The following is a 20,959-nucleotide window of genomic DNA, read 5'->3' as shown; positions in this document are numbered from 1 at the left end:
CAAGAACCTGTTGGTGTGTACCAAATGTTTTTGTGGATGTTCTGAACAAAACTAAATATCTACTGATCAGTAAATACACTGATAAATGCACTTGTCAAAACTCACTGAAATTGTTTCACTTAATGGGTGAATAATATGTACAATATATCTCATTACTGTTCAGTAAAGAAAAAGACAATCTCTCTTCTTTACTACCTTCTATAAACCATCTGGCTTAGAATTCTCTCTCTTTCTCCCTTTCCCCCATCCCCGCCTTTTTCTTTCTCCCCTCCTCCTCCTCTGCCACCTCCTCCTTCTTCTTTCTCCTCCCATTTTGTTCCCAACTCAAATTTCCCTCAAACTGCAAATGGTTCCACTAACCTTGGAAAAATAAAGAACACTATATCTTCCAGTCAACATTCTAGAACAGTGATGGCGAACCTTTTGAGCTTGGCGTGTCAGCATTTTGAAAAACCATAACTTAACTCTGGTGCTGTGCCACATATAGAAATTTTTTGATATTTGCAACCATAGTAAAACAAAGACTTATATTTTTGATATTTATTTTATATACTTAAATGCCATTTAACAACGAAAAATCAACCAAAAAAATGAGTTCGCGTGTCAGAGGTGTCATAGGTTCGCCATAACTGGTCTAGAACATGGAAAAGTGTCTAACAGCATGCTGGAACTATTTGAAGCCAAGTGTAATAAAAATATATGCAACAGCTGGTTAAAGGCATAAATTAGATCTATGCATGTATTTCTGAAATAAGATCAAACTTAGTATAAAAAAATGGTGGACGGACTCCCTACAGTGGCACTATTGGCAGAAGCAAGGTTCTTTTTTAAAATATATATATTTTATTGATTTTTTACAGAGAGGAACGGAGAGGGGTAGAGAGTTAGAAACATCGATGGGAGAGGAACATCGATCAGCTGCCTCCTGCACACCCCCCACTGGGGATGTGCCCGCAACCAAGACACATGCCCCTGACCGGAATCGAACCTGGGACCCTTCGGTCCGCAGGCCGACGCTCTATCCACTGAGCCAAACCGGTCAGGGCAGAAGCAAGGTTCTTAATGTCCAGAGACTGCAAGGGAAGAGAAATGGTTTGGAGGCAACATACTTTATTGCCAATGATGACTAAGCTGTTTGAACCATTCTAATGGAAAAGACAAAAGAAATCCAGTACTTCCTCTTAGTATCGGATTTGGCTCACCACCAGGATGAAAGAAAATGAGAAGGGGAGGAATTTCTTCTCTTCTGGGACACTATGGCCAAAAGTATGATGTTTCAGCTCTTGCTTTACGTAGTTTTAGTGTCTGGTATCTAATTTCTATTTTAACATAAATTTTATTTGGATCAAGGGAAAACTATTCCTTCAGAGAGGAAAAGCCTCTGCTTAGTTCATTGGGACAATAGCCTTTCTTCCTTCCTACCTGTATTCATTCATTCATTCATTCATTCATTCAATCAGAGAGATTAGGGTTCATCCAAAGGACAACCCATTAAATAGCTAAAACTTCAAAGAAATTTACTGACATCATTGGAAATGGAAATGAAACTCACAGCAACTTTTTTTTTCATTTTCAACAAATTGTTATTTTAAAGGCACAATCTAAAGCTTATCTTTTTGTCTACAGTTCACGAAGCAGAAGGAGCCAGTAAGTTTATATCAGTACATCCACATGGGCACACAAGTCAATTTCGCCTTAGCAGATGGCACAGGTTATAAATATGAGGCATGATGATGAAATCAGTGGCGTTTTTTTCTCGTCCAGTGGACAAAGCCATGGAGTGGTGAAACAGTTTGGCCAAATACCCCAAGGAAGTTGGTACAAGAGATGTATACAGTATACAAGTGTGTACATGTATACAAGTGTGTATATAGAATAGTTCCCTGCTCCTACAGGCCAATGGCTACGTCTTGAAGCAGTAGTCACTGAAAGTTTGAAATGTCCATTTACTTATGTTAGCTACACCCTAACAAAGAATGGCCAAAAGTTTGAAAGTAAAAGAATGACCTAAAAATTAGCAGAGTGACATATTTGCTAGAATGATACCACTAGATAGATACAGAGAGAAACTTACTTCTGTGCAAAAATTACTTTCTATTCATAAAAACAATTTGGTGACAAAACTTATTTTGAAAGATAAAAACCTAATGTTATCACACTAATAGGACTGTTTTCATTTTGTGCGTTTACTATTGGTCCATAAAAATTAAGATTTATTTTCTTGAAGTCTTAGTTTACTTATAATTTGTTTTATAATATTGTCATTTGCCAATAATTTTCATAAGGGCTAAAACTACTACGTTTAAAGTAGTTTTCTTAGTTGGAAATAGGCATATAGGTCCTTACTCCAGCCTTTTTTAAAGTGCTTTATCTGGATTTTAATCTTGAAAAAAGGGATTCTATGACTAAATCACTCAATTGATTTGTGATAATGGTCACATACACTTGAAACATGGGCATTGATAAGACATATTTTCCAAACTCATTTAAATGCAGGCGCCTTTTGAAAAGAAGCATCTCACAGGATTTGTGTTTCACATAATGTGCCCCTTACAAGACATTGCTTAGATCAATTTCCCTATCACAAGTCTGAGGCCTCGAGACATTAATTACCACTCAACTTTACATAGCCAATTTGTGACAGAACCCAGACCAGAATTAATAAATACATTTCCAGAAATGCAACTTCTACCTAAATCTCCTTTACTATTTTGGCTGAAATATTCTCACACTGCCACCAAAAATTCTCTGTCAATGACAATTCCATGAATCTCCAACATAATGTATTTCCATTGAGCCAATGGTACTATAAATGGAAGCTCTTCATTTCCCCTTAGAGCAGTGGTTCTCAACCTTCTGGCCCTTTAAATACAGTTCCTCATGTTGTGACCCAACCATAAAATTATTTTCATTGCTACTTCATAACTGGAATGTTGCTACTGTTATGAATCGTAATGTAAAGATCTGATATGCAGGATGGTCTTAGGCGACCCCTGTGAAAGGGTCGTTTGACTACCAAAGGGGTCGCGACCCACAGGTTGAGAACCGCTGCCTTAGAGAAACATGAGATGCAGAAGACTGCCTGACAAACCTCAGGATAGCCACTGAATGAGTGATGCCTGGAGATTTAGAATACTAGTGCAGATATTAACAAAGCCGGTGCCTAAATAAATGCAGACGTCCACAAGTGGTTAATAGAATCTGTACATTGGGAAAACAAACAAAAATGTTACTGAGACAGTACACAGGAAAATTAAGGAAAAATTCCCATTTTTGTGCTGTTATGTCTAAATATCCTAAAATAAAAGTATTTTAAAATCTCTGCAATAGACCATAACTCACACGGAAAAGAACTTTGTGAAAGAATGGGTTTTACTTAGCTCTATACGTGCTTTAATTTTGATTCTGAAACTCTACAAAATACCTGGCCTGCTTGCCAGAATTGGTCAATGAAATCCCACTGTATTATAAAGGAATGTATCCTTGGCATCATATAGAATTCTTTATTAAACATTCTACAGGCTGCCACGCTAATGTTATTTAAGGGCTACTCTATCAGTAATGTCTTAGTTCAAACTATTGCATGCCACACTTGGTCACTGAGAACCTGAACCAGACCTGCTTCTGCCCAGAGCGTCACCAAGTCCCTCATGGAAGTTGTTCTGTCTGATTGTAGCCCTCAGACACTTCACCAGACAGACCCAACCTCAGCCCCGAGAGCTTGGTAAGTCACAGGCCTTCATCACTTCTTCTAGAGTTCTCTTCTCCACTCCGTATTTTCTGGACTCTGCCCTCAAGCAAATGCTTCCCTTCTAAACTCGTCACCAAATGAAAGTCCCCATGAATATCAGTGAAAGACATCTGATACCTGTGCTTGCTTGGGAGTGAGTGTTGTTTTCACAGTTGCCACTTGGATCCTGAGTCAAGTCAGAAAAACATCCCTTTACATTTATTAAAAAGCATCAGCTCTTGGAGGGATGAATGTATATATTATCTATAATAATAAAAGCATAATATGCTAATTAGACTGGAAAGCCAAACAACCTTCCAGATGTCATTCTGAACATCCTTCCAGATGAAGCTGCAGTGGCGGGGGCCAAGGTAGAGGCAGTTAGGGGCAATCAGCCAGGCAGGCAGGCGGAGTGGTTAGGGGTGATCAAGCAGGCAGGCAGGAGAGCAGTTAGGAGCCAGTGGTCCTGGATTGGTAGAGGGATGTATGACTTCCAGTTTAGGCCCAATCCCGCAGGGATCCCTGTGGGATTGTTCCTAAACTAGCAGTTGGACATCCCCCGAGGGGTCCCGGATTGCGAAAGGGTGCAGGCTGGGCTGAGGGACCCTCCCCCCGGCCCTCCTGTACAAATTTCGTGAACCAGGCTTCTAGTTATATATAAAAGACTTGCATGAGTATCAAGGGCAAGTACAGAGGGGTGAGAAAGCTGGGATGAAACCATCTGGAGCATTTATGTTGAAATAGCTGTTGCTTGGATATTTATTGAAAGCATTGCCTGTTGACAACATCATAGACTTTTCTATTGCTACTGAGAAATGACCTCCTTATTTCCACATACCAAAAACATGCATCCATATCTTTTAATTTTGTTTTAAATGGGAGAATTTTAAGATATGGACCTACACTGTCATATAAAAATCTGCAATAAAAATCTGACCTTTGATGTTTCCAGTTTTAAAATGTGGGTTCTGTGAAAGACTGGAAATATTGATGGCTGAGCAGCCAGGGTCAGTTGGAAACTTCAATGATGTTGGTCAAATTCAATGCCAAAAAAAAAGTTCCCTGAAACAATCAGATATAGAGCAGTCTTTCAAATAAGTTATGAAGTCCCAATCAGTGGTGCTGGAATAGTTCCAAGATTACCAACTGGTAATAATCTAAAACTGAGTTCATATATTAAATCAATGTATCAACATAACTTAGCACCTACCATGACTTTTGCACTGCTCCTTTTAAGCTGCTACACTCAAAGGAATACACCAAACGTGAAAACATGACCACGTAATATAGTCAATAATTTTACTTTTCATTAAAAATTTTCCTCAATGTAAACTTACATTGTAATTGCAGCTCCAAAAGATGTTTTTTTATATAAGTAACATTCATGGTCAGCTTCTCTGGTTTGATTTCAATAGCGACTCCATAGCTTGGTCAGTGTAGATAAAGGACAAGTGAGGGTGCTGGAAATATCTCAGAGGCATGATCCGCAAGACATGGTGACTGTGTGATGTGGGTAAGTTGAAGAGAGGTAAGTTGAAGATAATTCCTCCTTTGCATGTTTGCTGGCTTTGCTTTTGCCTTTGAGGCCATATGAACTGTAATCCCGCTTACCAAGGTAAAAAACCCCAAAATACAAACAAACAAAAGAGAAGTAACTACAGGAGAAGAGGAATGAGGTTGAGGGCATCATACACGAAAAGGCCCTAAGTCTAGCAGTGCACCTGGACTGTAAGAGAAGTCATACAGGTAACAGAAATGTGGGAACCAACAGCAGAATTAGGAGTTGAAATCTTGAACTAGGATGTGGGATTGTACTGATCAAAGCTGAGGCCTCATAGAAGTCCCTTAAGGAACTCAGAGACCTCCGAATCAGAAAGAGAAAGCAAAGCATGGGAGACCAAAGAATGTTACAGAAGCAGGAGAAAAACTAGGAGAAAATGGTGTGATGGAAGCTGACAGAGGAGAAAATTTCAAGAAAAGAGAAAAAGTGGCTAGTGTTGTTTTGAACGGCAGGCATTCGATTCTCCTCGTGAGTGTCCTGCGTTGTGAGGAGTGTTGGTGAGAGGTATCACCTATGTTCCCATAATGTCCAGGTCCACCCTTTTCCTGCTCTGGGCATACGTAGAATCCAGGCTGGGCCAGCGAGGATGCTCCCTTCCAGGATTTACCAAATTTTAGTGTAAACAGTGAGAAGACAGGAAACAGTTAGAATTAATTCACCACAATGGTAGTGTGGGCAAGACTGGACCTGGTAAATGAATACAGTGGTAGTTCTTTTACCCGGTTTAGTTGTCCATATTCTAATTTCCTATTCCTTTTTCCAATAAATTCACTTTTATTAGTAAAGATAAATAGGTAACATAGAGTTGAGTTAAACCTTAAGAAAAGGTAATCTATAATGCTTTCACTGTAAAGACAGCTGAAAAACCTCAGGTTCAATAAAGTTAAAATCACCCAAGGTCATAGATGGGACTACAACTCATGTGTCTTAACTTCTAGCCTTAAGGCACTTTTTCTCTCTAAATTTCATATGGCGGTAAAATACACATAACATAAAATTTACTACCTTGAGCATCTGAAGTGTACAGTTTAGTAATGTTAAGTACATTCACACTGTGGAGCAACCAATCTCCAGAATTCTTTTCATTTTAGGCTAAGGTGCCTTTCATTGTACAATTGTTGGCACATGGCCACCCAAACAAATCTACCTTCCTCGGCTCTCTTGCAGCTAGACCTGGCCAATGGGACATGACTTTTGCAGCCTCCAGGTTGTATCCTTGATAGGAAAGAACATGTCCTTCTTTTCCTCCTTCCCACTTGAAATAAATGTGACTCATGGGCAATGCTGATGAAGGCACTATGTAGAAAGGAAGGTGGAAAAACTTGAAGAACAACCCTGACAATTTCATGAAGCAGCACTGCTGTGATAGCTCTGACTAGTATACTTTAAAAAATAAATTCCTATGCCATTTAAGCCACTGTTAATTGGGATGTTTCTGTTATAAAAGCTGAACCAATTGCACCTGACATAACCATACTGAACCTTCTTTCCTTTCCTCTTCTCAAGTATCACAAAAAAAAATATAAGGGATTTACATTCTTTCTTATGAAATGTTGCACAGGCCAATAGTTATATTTAATATCATTGGACCCCAAATCCAAGAATGACATTTAGTTTATCCTGTTAGCAAGGTCAAGTTGATGGAGGCACACATGTATATAATGCTATAGTTTAGTGCAGAAGGAAAGATGGGAGAAAAATCTATTTTGGACACTGCATTTGAAGTGAAACCTTTCTGCTAAAACAACTTACCAAATAAATAAAGGGGGGAAAAAAGAACCATCTTTTTTATTCAAATGTATTTCTGGAAGATAAGTGTGTGCAGGTGGGGCGGGGGATGAGCAACCAGACTACTGCTCAAACATTTTAACGTATTCTTACACGTGTGAAAACTGGGACTATTCACTCAGGAGTTGGTGGTTCCACCAGGTGGTAAAATGCTGGATAAAGAATTCAGGAAAAAATGTTTAAGGTTTGTATTTAGCAAACTATAAAGAGCATTATAAATGTTATTCATTCTAATTCACAAAAGTCTATGAAACACTCACTTTATATAAAGATGAATTATAATGCTATATACCTCCTTTCTTCTAGAGGCTTCTTGGGTAAGAGGAATCAATCATGTGCTACTTCAAATAATGACAACAAAGCTACTTAATTTTATTCCCAGTAAGGTCACTCAGTGTACTCAATACAGATGCTCAGTGCCTTAAAATCGCTTGTCTAAGAATCAGGTAGACTTATGTACAAATCCTGACGCAATCACTTGATAGCATAGGATTTGAAGAAACTTACCTAACTTTTCTGAGCCTCAGTTTCCTTATCTGACACTGGAGTTTGTCATACTTGCTATAGGGTGACAGGATAATCAGAGAATATAATCATGTAAAATGCTGAGTATATTAACAAGTGCTCATTAAATTGTGCCTGCTGCCATTATATATATACTAGAGGCCTGGTGCACAAAAATTTGTGCACTGGGGGGAGGGGGTCTCTCAGCCTGGCCTGTGCCCTCTCGCAGTCTGGGACCCCTCGGGGGGTGTCCACCTGCTGGGTTAGGCCTGCTCCCTGGGGGGATCTGGCCTAAGCTGGCAATCAGACATCCCTCTGGCAGCCCGGGAGCCCTCAGGGGATGTCCACTTGCCAACGGGGAGCAGGCCTAAGCTGCAGTCAGACATCCTTAGCCTCTCCCGCCTCCACTGCTGTGCTGGCAGCCATCAGCCTGGCTTGTGGCTGAGCAGAGCTCCCCCTGTGGGAGCGCACTGACCACCAGCGGGAAGCTCCTGCATTGAGCATCTGCCTCCTGGTGGTCAGTGTGTGTCATAGTGACCAGTCATTCCCAGTGGTTCTGCTGTTAGGGTCAATTTGCATATTACCCTTTTATTATATAGGAGGATTATTATTACTATTGCTAAATGATAATTTTGATAAAATAAAGCTTGATAGATGTGAGTCCCCTCTCCAGTGTTTCTTCTTGACCCTGGTGATTTTATATGCATTTTTAAATATGAATATTACATTTTAAATCAGAGAAATTTCAATTTAAAAATTTAAAGAAAAAAATTAAAGGGCAATTCTACTTTATTTTTCTTTACTGAAATTGCTTTCATAAGCTTCATTTTAATGACTGCTCCTTCTCATGTCATAGTTACACTCCTCTGAACCTTCCATGTTGGCATCAATTTCTTGTAGGCTTACTGGGGCTTCCTTTTCACTTTTGTTATAACCTTGGCATATGCCAACAAATAAGATGTGTGTTTTCCCTTGGTTCTGTCCACTTGTATGATGGCAAAATTTCTTACAGATCATTATAACTACCAGGGAAGATGATGAATTCAAGTGCAATATCTACCTTCTAGACCAGGGGTGGGCAAACTTTTTGACTCGAGGGCCACAATGGGTTCTTAAACTGGACCGGAGGGCCAGAACAAAAGCATGGATGGAGTGTTTGTGTGAACTAATATAAATTCAAAGTAAACATCATTACATAAAAGCATACGGTCTTTTTTTTTTTTTAGTTTTATTCATTTCAAACGGGCCGGATCCGGCCCGCGGGCCGTAGTTTGCCCACGGCTGTTCTAGACACATAGGTTGGTTGCCTCCTACACACGCTTAACTGGGGCTGGGGATCGAATCTGCAACCCAGATACATGTCCTTGACCAGAAATGGAACCCACGACCCTTTGGTGTGTAAGCAGATGCTCTAACAAGCAACACCAGCCAGGGTGGAATACAATACTCTTTGATATACATTTCCCAGAAGCTTCTGGTTTTCTGTTTGGTGAAGATTTCAATTTTGAGTAGGGAACAGACGGTGGGAGAACATATAGCATCTTTTTTCCCCCCAGGTAGGATCTGTTTCACAGTGGTGGTCAGGCATTTCATGAGCAGAAACTTAAATAGTTTTGCTTGCTTGCTCAGTTCTTTTTGTCTTATATTTAGCAGTCAGTCCTTCTAGATTCTAGCATTAAACTGTTCATAAATCAAAGTTTTTAGAATTGCTATGTTTTCATTGTTTTCTAATCTTTATAGCTATTTTCATGGGAAATTATATGGAGTTCTATGGTGCTGACCAGCCAGGATGGCATTTTAACCTGAAAACTTTTCTTCGCATTGTTTACATGAACAAAAAAGGAAATACTTTAAATGTCCGGCAATTGGGGATAAACAAAATAAATTATGGCCTATCTTTATGAAGGAACAGTTGTGGCCATTCGACATCAGATTGCTTAAGTTTATTTATTGGCACATGAAAATGCCCACAATTTATTATCTGGTTAAAAAAAATTTACAAAACAGTATGTACAGTGTGGCTCCAATTTCATAAACCAACCAAAAAGAAAAAACAAAAAAGATGGAAAAGATACATGATACAAAATTCACAGAGGTTCTCTGGGCAGTGGAACACAGGGTAACTTCTATGCTTTATTTTGAAGGTGCTTTATAGTTAAATTTTATATTAAAACATGTATTTTATTAAAATAAAAAAACAATTTTGTAATTAGCAGTTTATAGCTACCAGTTAATTTACTTGCAAAGGTGTTAAGTATTAATATCATATGCACAGTGGTTTGGGGGTCGGAAGAGAAATGTATTCTCAGGTAAAGAGAGAAATTTCTCCATCTCAGAGCAAAGATATGTGAGAACCACAGTGTTCTATATTTAATATAACACTAGCTAAGTATGGATTTATTGTCCTTCAAAGTAATCTATATATATAAAAGCCTAACTGACCATCCGACTGACCATCCGACCGGTAGCTATGACACGCACTGACCACCAGAGGGCAGATGCTCAATGCAGGAGCTGCTGAGCTATGGTGACTTGGCAGCTGTGGTTCTTGGGTGACGCACCCAGAACCAGAGAGAAGGGAGCCTGTTGCACCGGGCCTCTAGTTGATATATATTATAACATGTCTGCATGTAGACACACATGTGTGTCTTCTAAAGTTGATTTGAGGATATCTGATGGCCACTTTAATAGGATACTGGTATCTCACATCCAAGAAAGGACAACATCTGGCCACAATAAGAAAGTTAATCGGTAGCCCAGTGGTTCTCAAAGTGTAGTCCCTGGACCAGCAGCATCAGCATCTCTTGGCTTATGTTACACACACAAATCCTCAAGCTTCACCCCAGACCGAGACCTACTGAATCAGAAATTCAACCTGTGTTTTAACCAGCCCTCCAGATGATTCTGATAAATCCAAATGCCCACTGAAGTGGGCATTATAGAAAGTGCAAATGCCTTTTATAGGTATGGCCATGAGGAAACAAAACCACTCGGAGAGGCAGAAGCATCTGTGATACTGAGCTAAATCACTGTTCAAAAGATGTGATCTGTCTTCTGATTAGTGTCTGAGCAATAGGAAAGTGAGAACTTGATCTGTTTCCTCTGTGGTTCTGGTATGCCACATATTAGTCTTACATTATGGTGGAAAATAAAGAAGAAAAATTATCGCTTGTACTATATGCTTTTTGTAAGCCCATCCATTTGACTCACACACCATTGCTATGTAAGAATTAACAGAGGCCCAGAAATATGCTACCTGTGCTTCTGTAATAAAGAGTTGCCACTCTGTGGAAGAGGGTGCTGATGGTGGTAGGTATATGAGGTTAAGATGGAAGGTTCTAGAGCTCAGAGACCCTGAAGCAGGATGGCCCCCCATGGTCTCCCTCTATTCTTATAGAAGGTTGAGAGGATGGAGGAGCCTGGGCCACCTCCCATTGGGAGGAAGCACTTTCTGTGGAAGCCCAGGTGGGGAAGATTCAACACATCTATTATAGACATTGGGAGGAAATCTCTTTCCTCCACCTCCTTACTTGTGGTGTCCTTCGCTGGAAAACGGGCTAGTAATGATGAATGTGACTGGGACGTGGGTGTGGGTCCAGGTGAAAGGGGCCACATAGAATATCTGCCTTAGGCTTACAGGTAGCCCAGGTCTGGGGTGTCCTTTTCTTCTCAGTAAGGTTACCCGGTTTAGCAAAAACCAAACCAAACAGACAAAAAACCCAAATGCCCAGTTAAATTTAAATTTCAAATGAACAACAAATAATTTTTAGTATCAATACATCCTATGCAATGTTTGGGTCTTACTAGACAGTATAAATGTATTGTGCACATTTTAGTATAAAACATTTTGTATGCACAATATTTAGTATGTTTTATAGTATAATTAATGTTCCATTATATTATGTGTCTGCATTCCTTGTCTCACTAGATCAGGTATGTTTCGGGGACGTGGATTATACTTTAGATCTCTAAAATGCAATATTTGGGAAATACTTATACTAAAAGTTTACTTACCTAAAATTCAACTTTAACTGTTCTATGTTTTATCTGGCAGCCCTGCTAGATGAACTTAGCTAGATATGAGACTTCATAAGGATGTGGGACAAAAGCATTTCCAAAAAAATTTAGATGTTGCTTGAATATGCATCACCCTTGTTCAACCCGGCCCAGCAACAAATGACTGGCTGTGAACTTGGGTGCCCAGCATTCCTGTATCCCACCCATCCTGACATTCTCTCAATAGACTCACAAAGAGCAGACTAGCTATGTATTTAAGTCATTTGAGGAGAAATAATTTCCAAATTCTTCAAGAATGTTAAAAAGGGAAAAGGAGTGAGGTTGGCTCTTTGCATGACTCAGAATTAATTATTTTAAGAAATATATTTTCCTGGTTCATTCACTGCAGAAAACACAATTATGTTTCCTCGGCATACAATTTCCAAATAAAATATTACTGATAAGTGGGTCCATCTCTGGGACTAGCGGCAAACTCAGCCAGGAGCTCAGAAAAGCAGTTGTGATTTCCATATGATTTTCACATTTCTGCCTCAATGGCAGTTTACTGAACCAATTTTGCTCCCCTCTCCAAAAAACACTTTCCTAATGAGAGGAAAGCCGTTTTATTTTTTAAAAAACCAAGTCTGAAGCCCATCAGAGAAGGTTGAAGGAATTTATTTCATGTTCTTCAGCTTGGCCTATTTGTCAGTCTGGGAGCGCGTCCTATGCAAAGCCTTTGTGTGCTGCTGTTGGTTTTCAGCTGGGGAGGTTGTGGATGAGCTATTGCTCCGCTCCCAGGTGAGAACAGGTGTACGCCACTTTAAATTTCCCGTGGATCTGATTGCATCATTTGTTATATTATCCAACATAATGACATGAAATACGTAAATAATAAAATGCCAGTTGCCTGCTGAAAATTTAAAGTGGCAGGTCCTTTCTCTTCCCTTGGAAAGGCTGGGCTATCTGAGGATGGAGCTTTCCCCGCTGAAAAATGACGACCAAGCCGAAGGGAGCCACAGGGGAAAACATACTCCTCTGGCTGACAAAGTGAACAGAGAGACAAGCGGCGGGACCTCGTCCTTCCTGCACTCTCCACAACTGCTGCACTTATCGTGCGCTTGGCAATGCAGGTTCGCGTGAAAGTGTGCATTTCAATCAGATGAGTATGGAAGGGAGTCTATGCAAAGGTCAAATGCTCTGCTATAAAAAGAGTAAAAGAGGTGGCAGCGTTTTCTACTTTAAAAAGAAAACCCCACAGATATACTTGGCTTGTCTTTTTATCCAAGTGTCAACGTGAGAGGTCAGTGTATGCAGTGGATGGAATTCATGGCGTGGGGAGAGAGATGCAGGGCACAAAGGGCTGATTGAGGGCTTTCCCAGGAATTTGGAAACTCAAGGCAAAACTCTTCCAACCAAGGCAAATCCTGCCTGTGGTGCTGCCTAGATTTCTTAAAAACCCAAGAATTTTCCCCAGTGAATTTTGGTACCATTATTAGTAGATTTCCAACTGCGTGCAGTATAAACAAAATGAACCACGATTATTTATTCAATCGGATTCACCTCAGATGCACCGAGCACCCATTCTGGGAGTTTTGCATGAGGTGTAAGGAATACACAGTTTCTGCTCCCAAGGGCCTTATGGTCTGTGGATAAATTTAATACAGATTCAGTTTCAAATGTGTAATCTCATTACAACCGAGAGATGAAACATAAATAGACCTTCATCAAATTCCTTCAAGAAAACAAAGGTGTCATTTTCAGCTACTATTCTTTGACCATCGGTGCAGAAGTGACAAGTGACAAATGGTTCTAGATGGTAATGCTAGGACAAGCCTTGTCAGGGATGAGTTTAATATATGGAACCAGAGGGGGAAATAACCCATGAACAAACTCACATTTGTCCGAACTGATATTGTTGGGCTTCTAGTTCTGGACTGACAAAGAGGAGACACACAAAATATATTCTGGAGGCCCCGCAGGAGACATGAACAGTGTGGCGAAGGACTTAACAGGGGATTTGGCCAGGGAGCAGTTGCTGGTGTGTTGATAAGGGATGGATGCCAGCCCTGTACACAGCTATGAGACTTGCCAGCTCCAAGTATTATCTGCTTATGAATTAAGAATGCATTTTGATGGAGCTTTGCTAATTTGCCTAAAGGAATGAGAGTAAGAGCTATAGGAATGAAACAATCTCCCAGACTGGTGAGACACGGATGACCTCAACTCTATGTAAGCTGCTGTTACACATGTATGTGAAAGGAGGAAATAGTATATATTTTTGTTTTTATTGTTTTGAGCAATGTTTTGTATGGTGCGCCACCTGACCATCTCTATTCTGACTTAAAACTTGTCACTTATAACAAAAGGGAAAATGAGGTTTTGAGGTATTCTTCAGAACCATCATGGTATCTTATGTCTGCTTTTTCCTCTTAGATGCTAGCGTCCCTTCTATGCGTTGTACCTTTCCCTTCCCTACACTTTAACATTACTTCCTCCTAGGCATGAGAATGGAAATGTATTGCAAACTGATGATGGCTTAAAAGTATGAATCTGGATTAATGAAATGTAATAGTATTTCCCCTAAAACTGAATAGTTACACAAAGTTACAGTATGGTTATGTGTGTACATGTCTTATCTCACTTGTGTATATTTTTGAGGGCATAGATTTTACCTTATATCCCTATGAACCCTCTATATACTAGTATAGTGCCTTGAACACAATAGATGCTAAGTATTAATTGAATAAGTGAGTAATTCTAGAAAAATGGGAGAGACTCATTCTTCTATGTGTCTTCTATGGATTACAGAAAAACTAAGGAACAGAAGCATTGAAATCTGTGTGTTCATAACAAATAATGCTTTCTAGTTCCAAACCTGCTTAATTAATAGTATTGGATTATAACAGATCTCAGTTGTGCCACCAAAATGGTAGACTATAACTCAAGTTTGTAGAATGGGCTGTTCTTTTTCCTCAAACCCTCACTCACTTGAACTTGGCCTTTCAAAGAATTCACATTCCATCAGTAGAGATCTATAAAACTAGTTCTGAGAAGCTTGGCTGATAGGGGCCAGATAGCTAAAAGGTAAAGTAGTTAAGCCATATAGCTGGGATCAAATATTCAGAGGTTTGAATCTCAGCTGGACTAATTGCTAGCAACATGACCTAGCTTGCATTCTCTCCTTTATAAATGAGAGAAATCATTGTGAGAATTAAATTAGATAAATCACATAAACTATACGGCACATAGTAAGATGTGTGTGATATAAAGTTATAGAATACTAAGAAAGATGTGAGCATTTTTCCCAATGAAAGCTGGAAATAAATTTTGAGGTAGGCCTTAAAAAAATAAACAAGAGGTGGTTTTTGTTGTTGTTGTTTTTTAGGTGCAGAATTCAAGGAATGAGATTCCAGAAAGAGGAAATAGTACATGCAAAGGCACTGGGGCTAGAAACTATATATGTCCAGGGATCAGAAGACTATTCATATATAGTCCATATGTGACCCCTAGAGCATAGCAAACATTACATAGGGGGTGGACAGAAGGACATTCAAAACCACAGACTTGATCACAGGACAGGGGACATTAGAACCTATCTCTTGATTCCCAGTGAATGATTTTTTTAACAAATACCAATCTTCCTGAAACTAGAATTTAAATTTCCAGCAGTTTTCAGTATCTCTAAGGATGTTTAAATGCAGTCTACATAAATTGCTGGGTAGAGGATCTTTATTCAACCCCCTGAAAGCCAAGAGCCTACCTGTTCTGGGTGAATATTAAAGCCTTCTCAGCATGTGTTGACAATGAGGGCAGATGTTGCTGCCAATATTTTTAGACAGAATTCAGAGACCTGCTAAGAATTCTGAGCAGCTGAGCAGTTCACTCTCCATATAGGCTATTAGTCATCTCACAGACATATCTTTAAATGCCCTAGGATGAAATTTGTTCATCTAGATCATGCAGTTCCAACATCAGCTGTTTGTGGATGGTTAACTTAGCAATTGTGATTCAAAGAAGTGCAGTGGGGTCCATTTAGAGTGGACCAAACTATTTATAGAGAGGAAGCCCGGAATTACTGTCAGGCTTGGGGAAAATTACAGTTCTACTTATAATGACTTCTTACTTTCCATTGCATTCTGCTGGGGGGCGGGGGGGATTAACAACTGTACACTTTTAACTTCGTTTTTGATTCACTGTCAGGAGTGCAATGATTAGCTTTAAAATGCTGAATAGCATGTATGTGCTCAGCATATAGTAGGTGTTCAATGGCAAATGATAGGCATATTTTCAATAAATATCTGTTAAATGAATGAATGAATGAATGAATGAAGTCAGCCGAACCACATTTTTAAACTGTGTTCTAGAAGTGTGGAGAGTTGGTTGAAGCTGACACCTACAACCATGTTATTATCATATGCAAAAAAAACCAACAACAAAAAACAAAACCAACAAGATTATGTTTTTAGAAAGATTCATGGGCAGGTGTCAGTTTACTGACCTGGAGCCTCTCTTATTTCCTCTTTAGAAACAAAAAGTTTTGAACTCAGTGACAATTAATGTCCCTTCTAGCTTCAAAACTCTATGGTCCCAATTCTGGTTTGGCTGATACCAGAAGACAAGGAATGGTCCCTTGTAACATTTGCCCAAAGTTGAATTACTTATTTCACATTTAAAGCATTGCAATCCATCTTAGATTTTTAAAAATGAAAATGGTATTTTCTTGAATGGTTTGCTGTCTTATCTGAATGTTTTTAATCTATGCGACCATTGCACTTTGACGTGTCTTTCTTGTCCTGAGGAATTTTTCAGTCTGGTGTCTCCCTGTCTAGCTGGGCATACTGCTAGGCAGGAGCTCTGCTTTCTTCATCTTTGTGTCCTGTCAGTACCTAACACCACGCCATGCAGAACGGAGTCCCTTCTTCACCATCCCAGTGTTATTTGTTTAACAGTCATCCTGGAATAATGGTTCCACCCTAATTTGTGGGTTTAATAAAATGCAGCTGCTGCAGCAGCCAGCCCATTTCATCTCTCCCTCCCTCCGTGTGTTCCAGCCACGTGACTGCCTTTTGACTCTTCAAAAATGCCAAGTTTCCTGTGGCTTCTAGGACTATGTCCTGCCCGGAATGCTTTCTCCTGAGGTCCTCATTCAGGTTTCAGTACCAATGTCACCATCTCTGAGAGGAATTTTCTGGCCACTCCCTCCAAGTCACCAATTCACCAAATATTGCCTCCTTTTTAAAACACCTCCACCTGACTTGATCATAGATTATAAACCCACTTTTCTTTGCCACTAGAACATAAGAGCTGCAGAAACAGAGTGTGTTTCACCTTTTTTTCTCCTTCTATTGCCAGCATCTGAGACAGTGCTTGGCATGTGATAGGTGCTTGTTAAATATTTGTGTGATAACCTAAGTGCCCTCTCCCTCGGTCACCACTGCCAGCTCCCTGCCACCTGCTGCCCCATCCCAGTAGGTCTCCACCATTGTCACCACTTTGTCCTTGACACACCATGGTCACTGACCATTACTTGGCACTTTCATGAAATATCCTTTACTGAACTTTCTTTTGACTACCTTCAGCAGCATCCTTCAGAAGCTCCTTATATCTGCCCCATTTTATAACTAAAAATAGGGATTGTAATCTGTAAACAAGTAAAGATTTTCTTTTATCAGGGACCGGAGACAAATTCTTTGAAATTTTAATGTGATGCTATTGCTAGACATTACATGACTATAATAATGGGAATGGAGTTGAAGGCATACCGGAAACTTGCCAGTTTATGGAATAAGAGCATACTAATAATAATTGTTATTATAAGACTTCATTAGCACTGATACTATCTTGGTTCTATATATAGAAGACAGAAAAATAAAAAGCTCATCATAAGGCAAGGCAAATAAACTAATATTTAAAAAATAACTATAATCTGATGACATAAGAGAATGTTTTGTGTGCATTATCATTAGAGCTTTTCATACAATGAGCACTCACAAGCAGTTGCCTCCAGAAAGCCCCATTAAATAATATAAAGGCAGAAGAATATGTGGAAGCATTTCAGGCATCATCCTGCTGTGATTCCAAACATTTCCTTAGGCTGCTGTGGTAGTCATCTGACTATCTGCTCCTCAGTGGGTTTCCCCCACTTACTTACCCTGCTGTGGGTCACAAAGGACTGAAACTTGTATTTCCCAGGTTCCCTGCCAAGTGGCTTTCAGTTACACTACAGCAGGGTGGCCCTGGCAGGAGAGTGGACTTGGAGAAGGGGAAAACCCAGTGTATTTCCCCCCACATTTCTCTGCTTTGAGCTGTGTCTCCAGCAGTGGCCGCCTGTTCTCTCTGGCCCAGCTCTCCGAGGGAAGCCCCGGCATCTGGGCTCTGGTAACACCATCTCTTCCGTTTGTCCTTTCAGCCCCAGAGATGACAGCAACTTTCTGTTGCTGTTAATATCTGGGCTACCTCCCCATCTTCTCTTTTCCTCTCTGTTCTTACAGTATCTTTCTAATTATTTCCAAACTCAGATGCTCCTCGACTTATAATGGGGTCCTAAATTGAATATATGCTAAGGTGAACATTTGCTGAATTACATTTTAGGAAAATATCCTGAGTTGAAAATGCATTTAATAACCCAACAGATATCATAGCTTATTCGCCTACCAGTGGTTGGCAAACCACAGCTCACGAGCCACATGCGGCACTTTGGCCCCTTCAGTGTGGCTCTTCCACAAAATACCACGTGCGGGCGCGCACATACATTGCAATTGTAACTTCGTGGCCCATGCACAGAAGTCGGTATTGTGTGGAAGAGCCAGTATTTCGTGGAAGAGCCACACTCAAGGGGCCAAAGAGACACATGTGGCTTGCAAGCCGTGGTTTGCCGAGCTGCAGTTTGCCAACCAACTGGCCTAGCCTATCTTAAATGTGCTTGGAACACTTCCACTAGCCTACAGGTAGGCAAGATTATCCTATATAATAATAGACAAACATGGTAATTAACCATACCTCCAACATCCTTCCCATTGGCTAATCAGGGCGATATGCAAATTAACTGCCAACCAAGATGGCGGCCAGCAGCCAGGCAGCTGAAGCGAACAGGAGGCTTGCTTGCTCCAGTGATGGAGGAAGCCAAGGTTCCCCGCCTGCTGCTGCCGGCCTCTGAGCTGCACTCTAAGAAACAATGTTGCAATTATAGAAGCTAAACAAACCCCAAAAACCTGCTTTCAGCCAGCTGGGCCTCAGAGCTGGAGCTGCAACAGTATTTCAATTATAGAAGCCAAACAAACCCAGATACCTGCTTTCAGCAGCGAGGTCTCAGAGCTGGAGCCAAGCCTCAGAGCTAAAGCCAGCTCTCAGTTCCAGTGACAGCCATAGAAGGTAAATAAATCCCAGAATTAAAAAAAAGAAAAAGAAAAAAAGGAGAGGTTGGGAGCTTCAGTCACCCACCAGCCTGAAAACGGCCCTCAGCCCCTCACCCAGACTGGCCAGGCACCCCAGTGGGGACCCCCACACTGAAGGGGGTGTAACCAGCTACAAACAGCCATCATCCCCTCATCCAGGCTGGCCAGGCACCCAAGCTGGACCCCCACCCTGATCCGGGACACCCTTCAGGGCAAATCAGAGGGCCCCCACCCGTGCACCAGGCCTCTATCCTATATAGTAAAAAGGTAATATGCAAACTGACCCTAACAGCAGAACGACTGGGAATGACTGGTCACTATGACACACACTGACCACCAGGGGGCAGACGCTCAATGCAGGAGCTGCCCTCTGGTGGTCAGGGCACTCTCACATGGGAGGAGCTCTGCTTAGCCACAAGCCAGGCTGATGGCTGCCAGTATAGCGTTGGTGGTGGGAGCCTCTCCTGCCTCCTCAGCAGCGCTAAGGATGTCCGACTGCAGTTTAGGCCTGCTCCCCGCTGGCAAGTGGACATCCCTCGAGGGCTGCCATGCTGCCAGAGGGATGTCTGATTGCCATCTTAGGCCCAATCCCCCGGGAGCAGGCCTAAGCCAGCAGGTGGTCATCCCCTGAGGGGTCCCAGACTGCGAGAGGGCACAGGCCGGGCTGAGGGACCCCCCCCTCCCCTCCAAGTGCACAAATTTTTGTGCACCGGGCCTCTAGTCTATTATAAAAGCCTATTTTATAATAAAGTGTTGATTATTTCATGTAATTTATTGTGTGTATCACTTTCACATCATTGTAAGTCAAATGAGCATGAGCCAGGGACCATCTATATAAACTTCCCTCTGTGGAAAGATCTGAAGTGAGTCCTCTTCTCCTGAGTAGATTCTGAATGCTACAATAACCTATTAGTCATCAGTTTGGAAACTTGTTGTTTAAATTTCTGAACCTATACCCTTTAGAGAGGCTTTAATGAAAAGAAAACCATCTCCATCAACTTGGACCATATTCATGTTTAATCTCTATTGCAAAAAAAGTAAATGAAGTTTAAGAATGATGGATAATTCATACATAGTAATAATGAAAGCATGCTTTAAATATAATAATGGGAACTTTAGTTTTTAAAAGACCCATTTAAGCATCTAATTAATGAAGCAACAAGGAAGGGCAATAGGGGGTTTGCAACACAAGCAATTCACCGAGAGCACAAACAAAAGATAGCTTTCTCAGAAACCAAGAATGTTTGTCTATTCATAGAACATGGACATCTCGAAACTCATTTTCCTGAACCTTGAAAATAAACCAAATTCAAAGTTCAATGACATTGAACAAAAGCTTTCTAGAGAGTTATAGAACTACAAACAATATAGGGTGAAGCTAAGCAAGAAGGAGGTCAGAAGTCTTTACTAATGATGCAAGCCAAAAGAGTCCCTCATTATACAGAAAAATGGGGCTCTGTGTTCCAGTAGTCAATATAAGCTACAGTGGCAGAGTAGGGATGGGGGAAGGAGGGATCATATTATATAAAAATTAGAAACAATTAAACAAAACATACTTAGAAAAAATTTGATTTGAACCGAATACCATAAGATATAGACCAGCCTCTCTTTCATGAAGACACAGTAGTAGCTTGAGGAGTTTTGAGGTCATCTACTATAATATTCTCTGATTTGCAAAAGGCATGACCAGAATAAATATGCCTCAAATGGAAGTTTCTACGAAAGAGTTTAACCTATAAAACTTTGCTTTGCACATGTATTCTTCTTTTAGCCCTCCCTGGACTCCCCCCAGATCTTCCCTTCTCAGGCTTTGGCAGTGTGGCTCTTAAGACCATGAAGAAACTTTGTTTTATGACATATTTACTCCTCTCATGATGTATCATCTCAGATTTTTAAAAACTTGTCATTAAGAAGGATCAGGCACAACTATGTCCTGAGGAATAGATGACTTAACAATTTAGAATGCTGCTGATTCTGGGGAGACAT

The sequence above is a fragment of the Myotis nattereri genome (assembly GCF_964212035.1).
Source record: "Myotis nattereri genome assembly, chromosome: 14".
Lineage (NCBI taxonomy): Eukaryota > Metazoa > Chordata > Mammalia > Chiroptera > Vespertilionidae > Myotis > Myotis nattereri.
Note: the sequence above shows the minus strand (reverse complement) of the source record.